The sequence below is a fragment of the Peromyscus leucopus genome, chromosome 20 (genome assembly GCF_004664715.2).
Source record: "Peromyscus leucopus breed LL Stock chromosome 20, UCI_PerLeu_2.1, whole genome shotgun sequence".
NCBI lineage: Eukaryota > Metazoa > Chordata > Mammalia > Rodentia > Cricetidae > Peromyscus > Peromyscus leucopus.
In genome coordinates, this window is record NC_051080.1 from 35172081 (window position 1) to 35181840 (window position 9760).

A 9760-nucleotide genomic window follows, 5' to 3' on the forward strand; every position below is an offset into this window, starting at 1 on the left:
TGAGCCATGATACATGCACACCTGTCCTCATACACACAGTCATGAACTAAATTAATCAAGCCTGGTGTGGACTCTTCTGAGCAGGAGGCCCTGTGTGACCATGTAAGGGACACACCCACAGGGCTGTCCCTCCTTGCACACTTGTACTTGTGTGTAGGCTAGCAATGCCGTGTGTGTAAATGTCCAGATGTGTCCAGATGCCTATGTGAGTGTTTATGCATGTTGCTGTCTGTACAAGCACAAGCGCCTCTGTGTGCTTAGGTGACAATGTGTATGTCCACGTGTGTGGTGCATAGTGTGTGTGATAAATAGAGCAGGATTCAGTATTCTGGAACTTAGGTCCTACTTATCTGACTGGGACAGCGGGACGCAGACCTGACTTTATCCACACTCAGGCAGGTGAGGATGGCCTCTAGCAGCGTAGGGTGTGTCCCTGGGCAAGCTCAACTCCCATTAGCCAGCCTGAGACAGACCCGGGCTGCTGGGGGATCAGCCTCTTGTTCTGGCCAACCCTAGGCACAGGCCCCTGATGTCTTTCCCATTAACTGACAAGTTTTCCTCTCTTAGTCCCACCCAGCAGGGTGAGCTGCCACTCAGCAGGACCCAGCAGGTTGTGCATCAGCTCCCACTCAGCAGGACCAGTCTCAAGGACCTCAAAGCCATTCCTCTGAAATAGAACCAACAAGAACAAAGCACAGCTTCAATGACAGCCAGCAACCACAGATGGCCCGATCACATCTGCCACTGGAGTCCCTGCTCTCTCCCTCTACACCCCCATTCATCCATCAAAGGTCCAGACAATCAGAAGAGGACTCACTTCCTCCCTTTTGTCAGTGACAGTGAATCAAATCAGGGAAGCCGCTGGTTTTGTTTTGCCTCAACGGATCAAGCTGGTCGTTAAAATGGACTCATCACGCTGAAGTCCCGTGGCACCGAGCATGATCTTGAGAACCTGACTGGATCTAGAATCACCATGGAAACAAAACTCTGGCCATGTCTGTGGGAGGTTATCTAGAGTAGGTTAATCCACGTGTGAAGACCCACCCTACATATGGGCGGTGCCATCCTATAGGCCGGGGACCTGAGCTAAATAAAAAGGAGACAGCGCCCTGAGCATCAACCCTCTTCTCTCCCCTCTCCCTGACTGTGCACGCACTGTGGACGGCCTTCTGCTCCTGCCGCCCTGTCTTTGTGGTCATGACCGACTGTGGTCCCTCTCTCGTGTTGTCTTTGTCAAGCATTTTGTCGCAGCATCCAGACAAGTCACTAACACATCAAGCTACAGTTTCTCTGAGCCTCTAAGAAATCAAGACTAGAGAAGAGCCACACTTCCAAGCAGGCCAGGTGACCTGGATGGGTAATGGGGTTCCCCTCGCCTTAATCCCCCCAAGCACGCCAAAGGCTCCTGCAGCCGTCTGAGGGAGCCAGGGCTCTCAAGCTTTCCTATCTCCCTGTCTACACTTGCAAGGGAGGTCACTTCCTTTAGCCCTTTTCTGTCTGTGAAACAACCCTCTGTTGGCTCTCTGGAACTATCCTACCTTATAAAATGAAGTGCTGCCTGGCTCTAGAATTAAAATTTTAAAAGCCAATTAGCATATTTAAATCCTGTCATGTTGCCCCCCTGACAGTAATTACTAGGTAAAATCTGCTCTTTCCGAAGAACTCACGGGCAGCTGTTCCTCTTTGGTGCCCTCTCAGAGACCTTCCATATTCCAGGGCACAGAGCCCCACCGCCACTCAGCCTTCCAGACTGTCCCCGTGGGGACGCTGAGCAGGGCTCCCAGCATCCGAGAGGTGGCGCCGGAGAGCAGCTCCCATCCAGCCCTCCTAGTGGGTGGCGTGGAGGTGTGCAGGTCCTGACTGGTTCCCGAGCCCCCCTCTGGGAAACTGAGGGAGCCGCAGGGTGGCCCGTCTGCTGGGCAATACATCCTATCAGCTACCTCCCTCTGCCTCTCCCCTCCTCCTGGAAAATGGCTCCTACATAAACCCTTCATAGGAACCCTAGTCCCAGAGTCAGCTTGGAAATGACCCATCGTGGAGACTGTCCTCTGATGCTGGTCTCACCTGGCTCTGTCCCCGGAAGCTAATCTGGAGAGAGGGCTGTTTGTTTTCTTGCTTGTTTGATTCGCCTTTCGGGTATGAACAGAGCGGGCTGTGAATGCTGGTTCAGCAGGCATATGCTCAGGGGGATTTCGAGTCCTTGAATAACGCCCACCATTGCATGTGCTGTGTGTGGAGAGGGGCGGGTGATCTGCAGCAACCCAGGAGATGAAGAGACCTCTTCATACTTAGAGACTTTAGAGGGGATGGGTTTCTGAGTGTAGAGGGGAGGAGTCTCTGAGTCTAGCAGATTGGCGATGGTATTAAAGCCATAATTTCAGAATGTATCCCCGTCATCTCACCCTACTTGAGAGCTGCTGGAGGCTAGTAGTCTAGGAGCACAGGGAAGTCACCAGTTAGAATAAAAGGCTGTGCAGATTCCCCCGACTCCCCAGGGCAGCCTCTGTGGTCCACCACCTCCAGGCTCAGCCGGCTGGTGAAGGACAGGTCAGTCAGGAGTAAGCAGTGTGTCTCCTGAAGATAAGGCTCTGTTCAGAGCCACCCTGGGGTGCGATTTCAGACCCCATAGATGCCCATTATCTCTTGCCTCCACTTCTCTGCTTCTCCTGAAAGCCTTTCTTTCTCTCTCTCTCTCTCTCTCTCTCTCTCTCTCTCCCTCTCACCCCTGCTCTCTCTCTGCCCCCCCTCTCTCTGAGTTCAAGAGCAATAGCTGTGGGAAATACAGAGGCTGCCGTGTACTTCTCCATGGCCTGCTCCCATTGGTCGTTGCCCGGCCACTGCCCTGGGGTCTCCTGTGAAGGAGGCCCTTGACAATCCTATGCATAGGAACCTGAGGTCAGCTGAGCCCCAGCCCTGACTCAGTCCCACTCCTGACTCTCCAGTAATTGTCAGGAAAAGCTGAGAGGTCACCAAGAAGTCACAGAGGAAGATCAGAGCTGGATTCCACCCCAGGTCTCTGTCAGCTTCTATCCTACCTCACTCTGTTCCTCTGGACCTCAGGAATCCTTGTCTCTCTATACATGTGCCTCGATTTCCCCACTTGTTTATAGAGAATTTCTTAAGACTCCCACCCTTTACTCTTTTGTCCCTTGATGACATTCCACCCTACTCCATGAGGCCCTGTACTCCTGGCCACCTATCAATTGTCACTCTGGGTGATTTTCCTGGTGGCCTGGCCTGGCTCTGACCTGAATCTCACCAAATACATCTGCAGTGTCTCCTCTGTCAGCAGCTTGGAAGGATCTCTGGCACTTCCTTATTGGGAAGAACTTAAGGACTCACTACAAACAAGAAAATCTCCATGTGAACTTCCTCCTCCGCATTCTGGACAAACATTCTAGAAGCCTCCTCTGTGCCTAACCTGAGTTCCTGAGAAAACCACAGTTTGCATTTCAGTGGAGAGAGGTAGACTGTTGGGCAAGGTGTGGGCTTCAAGTTAGGCCACCTGGCTTGAATCCCAGCTCCAGTGTGTGTTGTGTGTTTAGGGATAAAATTACACCCATTTAATTTTAAAATCTTGGATACCTTTGTATTTACTTTCTCTTTTTTTGTTTGTTTGTTTGTTTGTTTTGGCTTTTTTTTTTAAATGACAGGGCCTTATGAGTCCAGGCTCTCTTGAACTTTTGATGCCCCTACCCCCAAGTGTCAGGATGATAGACACCTCCACACCCAGCTTTAAGATGTTTAGCATCAGTTATATAATCACAGTTCGCTCCATCAAGTAGAACAAGATTTCTGAGGTTGGGTTCGTAGACCTAAAACAGCTTAGCAGGGAGGTAGAGACAAAACCAAAAACACAGGCCCAGAGAGATGGCTCAGAGGTTAAGAGCACTGGCTTCTCTTCCAGAAGTCCTGAGTTCAATTCCCAGCAACCACATGGTGGCTCACAACCATCTGTAATGAGATCTGGTGCCCTCTTCTGGCCTGCAGGCATACATGCAGGCAGAACGCCGTACACATAATAAATAATAAATCTTTTAAAAAAGAAAAGAAAAGCAGAGCAGTCCTCCCAAGGTCTTCATTATAAGGGGAGATGGGGAAGCAGAATAGCAAAGAAATGCCTGATTCGTATCAGCATATTCCAGATTGCCTTTGCAGCAGTCCAAGGCAGAAGGGAGTTAATGGCTGTGTCTATTGAGAAATTTGACTTTCACCTCTCATGTCTCCCACAGAAAATCAGACAAATGGCTGTCAGCTTGGTAGCTGAAACTTTAGCGTAGATGACTCTGCTTGGACCAGTGCAAGAGTCTGGTTCCCAACAGTGGCTTCCTGTGATGTCTATCCAGCAGTGGTCACAAGACAACGTATACGGAAGGAGGAACCGTACCATTACCAGTGTTGGACCCCAAAATCTGGGGGTCTCAAGTGGGCGCCCCAAGAACCCAGACTCTAGTCCAGTTGATGCAATAGCATGAGGATTTTATTTAAGCTTCTATATAGAAGGACAAACTCTGCTCCTAAGAGCAAGAGCTGCATCTTACTGCAGTCCCATAAGGGCTTTTAAAGGAAAACCCCACAAAAGCCATAAGATTACAATTTCCATACAATTTTGTTTCACAAGATCATGGTCTGGGTACAGAGTGATCACAGAGGGGGTACAGTTACATCAACAGGTACATTCTTCCTGAAACCTCAAGGTGGAGTATCAGGGCGGGAGTGGAGTTTACACACAGGTCACAGTGGTCCTTCCTGGAACACCTGCAACTATCCCAGTCACAGTTGAGCACATCTCTTAACAGAAATCTCTTTACATTGTTATGTGGTTGCAGGGGAGATTGAACAATGGCTAAGTCAGGTTGCCCTTGGAACTAGATTTTTAGTCTCTCATTTCCTGGTGCTTGAAGTTTCTCCTTTCCTGAGGCTTGGGGATGTAAGCCTGAAGGGCTAGGGTCTTTCAACCTGAAAGATGGAAGGCCAAAAGGATGTACCAACACGGACTGAGGTGGCCAGAGATAGAAGCCAGGATACAAGTCAGCTGTGTCCTCTATCAGGACATTCTCAAGGACTTCTCTTGGTGGTACACAGACGTGACACAAATTATGACAATGACTCTGAATAACTTTTCACAATGTGAATCAATGCCACTGGCCATCCAGTCCCTGTACATAACATTTATCAATCACTGTGAATTCCAACACACAGAGGCCTCACACAGAGAGCCAAGAGTGCTTTCAGAAGCAGCACTAGTGAGATCAAGGCCTCCTTTAGGATTAAAAAATAAGAGACACACATTTTATTCAGTTTGCCAACACTGTATACGGCTTTGAGCTCTCTAGAAAATGTTTCATTAGACCTAGCTCTTCTTCCGGTCTTAGATGGGGCCTTTAACTGAGGCAGAGTCAGAGGGTATTGCCACAGTTGTTCATTTAGGCCAACATGGAAATCGCTCACTTGCTTTAACGTCAGCTCGTGGACACTGCTATCGGGCACCTTCCTCCGTCAGAAGGCTCTCTGCCAGCCGCCTCTCTCACCAGCTTGGCTCTGCAAGTCCTGAGCTAAATGCAGCATGAAGGTGGATGCTCTCCGTGCTCCCTCCCTACTCTAACAAGCACCCCCATGAGCCATGCTTGGCTTTGGAGGGTGACATGGTGTATTATTCCGTCTTGTGGGACACATTCTGTGGATTGTCATTTGGTGTCATTGCACACAGTGACCTGACTCCGTGATGATGTGTGAAGAGAAAGTACATTCCTTCCCACTGCCCTGGATTGACCCATTTGTTCTCTGTCCAGCTGAAGGACATTTAGGTTGTGGTCTTGTGAATCAGCTCTGCAGTGAGTACTTGGGGTGGATCCCTCTGCGTGTGAGGGGCTCTCTAGACTATGCAGACATGGAATTTTGAGGCTAGGAGATAAAATTTCAATTCTGCTAAATGTGCCCTCATTCTTGGCTCATCTGTGAAGGTCAATCTTGTCAGCTTGATGGAGTTGGAAATGACCACAGAAACAAACCTCTGGGCATGTCTGTGAGACAGTGTCTGGGTTGGGTTAACTGGGGTAGGAGACCCACCCTCATGCATGAGCAGCACATCCCAAGGCCCGAGGTCCCAGACTGAAGGGGAGAACTTGAGTTAAGCACCCACATTCACAATTCTTGCTTCCTGTGGCCGAAGTGTGACCAGCTGCCTCACCCTGCTGCTGTCTCCCCGTTACGAACTATAACCCTGAAACTGTGAGCCACATAAACCCTTCCTTAAGTTTTCTCAGGCCTTTTTTCTCAGCAGTGAGACACCATGTTTTCCTCTACACTTGCTTTCCAATTTCTCTCATTTGCTGAGCTGATTGCCTTAATCTGCATCTCTGATGACTCCGAAAGGCCTTCAGTTTTCTTTCCTGTGTCGGTTCTTCAGTCATGAGGACCCTGTATGTTTCAGCCAGATCATGAGCTCCTGGAGGGTGGGGCTGGGCTGGCCTGGGCTGGTATGGTGCTCTGGGGCTCAGTCCCTTCAGGTGTAGGCTGTCTGCTGTCTCTCTCTCTTCTCCATAGAGCTCTGCTCCAAGCTTCACGAGCCACATCCGTCTTCCCAAATATTTCTTGCTAGGGATTCATACACAGCATGACGTCCTGAATGCTCTGCCCCTTCTGGTCCACCTGCGCGCACCCAAACTTGTTCTGAGGCTCAGCCTCTACTGTGAAGTCTCTCATCTGACCAGAGGCCTCACCCCGTTTTTTCTGCGACTGTCACCACATTCTCCTCCATGGCCCCACAGGGGTCTCACTGTATGCACTTACAGATTCATCTCTTTGCCCACCAGACAGCTAGCATGGCTTACCCACCTGTAAGATGAAATTGCCACCCCAACCCATCATTGGTCAGGATGGATGTTCAGTCCATGTTGGCCAGGTGAGCAGATGAACTTCAGAAGCAGCTTCCCATCAATTCTCTGCAGACCATGATGCCTTATAAAGACTACATTGCATATTGCTGTCCTTGGTGGCACCTTTGGTGATGCTGCAGTATGATTATCTGATGGAGATGACGTACCTTTGGAGATGAGGATATATTTTGGTTGGTAGAGTGCTTGCCTCGAATGCACAAATTGCTTGCCCACAGTGCCAGCACCAGAAGGTACAAGCAAGAAGATCATAAGTCAAGGTACTCCTGGCTACATGGTTAGTCTAAAGCCAGCCTGGGACATGAGACCCTATCTAAAAGACAGAGGAGGCAGGAAAAAAAAGGAAAAAAGAGGAGACAGTAGAAGAAAAAGGAGGAGAATGAGGAAGAAGAAGGAGAAGAAGGAGGAGGAGGAGGAAGAAGAAGGAAGAAGAGGAAGAAAAAGAAAAAAGGAAGAAGAAAAGGAGGAGGGAAGGAGGAGGAGGAGAAAAGGAGAGGAGGAGGAGGAGGAGGAGGAGGAGGAGGAAAGTTGTTATTGGTGGTGGTGGTTGCTGGGTTTTGGTCCCAGGCATTATCAGTACAGCCTTGTGTAATTTCCTTCCTCCTCTCTTTCTTGAAGAAATAACAGCTGAGGACAGGCATCACAGAAGCGAGGCTGTGTGTGGAAAGCCCTGGGCATATAGTAGCTACTCCTTAAAGATGGCGTCCAGCTTTCCAGCCCCAAAGGCAAACCTTGCATAAACTAGGTACCCCAGAGAGAGATCGAGCTGAACTTGGAGAGGCCTCGCATACACTTAGCTCAGTAAATGTGAGGTGATGCTGGGTGTGCTTCCCTGAATTGCAACCGTTCTAGGTGGCCTCACAACACTTCCCTGGTTTGGAGGAGCTGAGGCTGGGGAGAGGAGGCCCACAGTATGCCCCCTTCTGCCAGTGACCTTAATGCTTCCTTTTGCTTTAGTTTTTCCAGAGTCCGCTGACTGCCATGATAGACTGACATTTTAGCCATCTTCAAGGTGCCCCTTGAAGTACAGGGTTTCTCCGTGTAGCTTTGTGCCTTTCCTGGATCTCGCTCTGTAGACCAGGCTGTCCTGGAACTCACAAATATCCGCCTGCCTCTGCCTCCCGAGTGCTGGAATTAAAGGCGTGTGCCACCTTCTTGAACCAAGGCCACGGGGACATTAACCACCCAGTGTAACACTTGCTAAAACCATTGTACACTAACTCTGTCCCCCTTGGATCTTCCATAGACACCAGTCACCATGCCAGGGAGAAGTCCAAGTGAACATGGAGGGTTCCTGTGGAGAGATGACAGAACTGCCTGTGGTACCCACCTCAAGTGTGTTTTCCATCCATCCCTCTTGTATCTAGACCAGTGCTTCTCAACCTTCCTAATGCTCAGACCCTTTAACACGGTTCCTCGTAGTGTGCTGACCCCAACCATAAAATTTCTGTTGCTACTTCATAAGTAACTTTGCTACTGTTATGAATTTTAATATAAATATCCATATTTTCAAACGGTCTTAGGCAATGCCCGTGGAAGGGTCCTTTGACTCCCCCTTCCCCCGCCAAGGGGTCACAATCCACGGGCTGAGAACCACTGACTAGACCATCTGTACTATCCTTTTCAGCTTTGGCCATGGCCCCGGCTGCAGTATTCTTCCCACTGTGGCGCCCATCCTACTTGTGGAATTCATGGTGGCACTGGTACTCATCCAAGCTGTGGTGCTTATCTCAGCTGTGGTAATAACCATCTTTATTGATATATTCATATTTAATAATTACAATGATCACCTCAGCTGTGGTGCCCATCCCAGCTTCAGGACTCATCCCTGTAGCTAGAGTTTTTCTGGTCCTGCCTGGCCCACGGTCAGGACAAATCTCTCTCACCCTCCAGTCCCGCAGCTGCTCAGACCCAACCAAGTAAACACACAGAGACTTGTATTGGTTACAAACTGTATGGCTGTGACAGGCTTCTTTTCATCTAGTCTTCTATCTTAAATTAACCCATTTCTATTCATCTATAAGCTGCCACATGGCTCGTGGCTTATGGGTACCTTACATCTTGCTTGTCATGGCAGCAGCCAGTAGTGTCTCTCTGACTCAGCCTTCCACTTCCCAGAATTCTCCTCTCTCCTTGTCCCGCCTATATTTCCTGCCTGGGTACTGGCCAATCAGTGTTTTATTTATTAACCAATCAGAGAAACACATTCAACATACAGAACATCCCACAGCACATGCCAGCAGTGGTACCCATCCCAGCTGCAGGACTCATCTCATCTTACCTTCCCAACTATACTGTCATGCCAACTATGGTACTATCTCATTGCTACTTCATAAGTAACTTTGCTACTGTTATGAATTTTAATATAAATATCCATATTTTCCATGGGATGTGGTACCCATTCCATCTGTGGTATCCTTTCCATCTGTGGTACCCTTCCCAATTGTGGTACCATCTCAGATGTGGTACTCATCAAGCTGTGGCAATCAACCCAGCAGTAGTACCCATCCCTACTGTGTTCCAGAACTGGGTGGCTTCTTCAAGGTCCAGGAAGACAGACTGTGCTGAGTTGCCCACAGTTCCTCTGGTTTCAAATGTCTGCCAAGGGGGTCTGCAATGGCTTCCTGACTCTTCATTCAGTATGTTGGGAATAGCAAATGCTCTGCTGCATGTCCAGCTCAGAAGGTGTTTACCGGGCAACATCTCACACCTGTACTTTGTCATCCATGTCACTGGCCCAAACTGAGCCACGTGCCCATGTCTGAACCAATCACCTTGTGCATATGGGAGATTCATAAGATCTACTCCTGGGTTAGTCAAGGTGGATGACATGGCCAATTCCTCTGAAGTCTGTGGGTTCATGT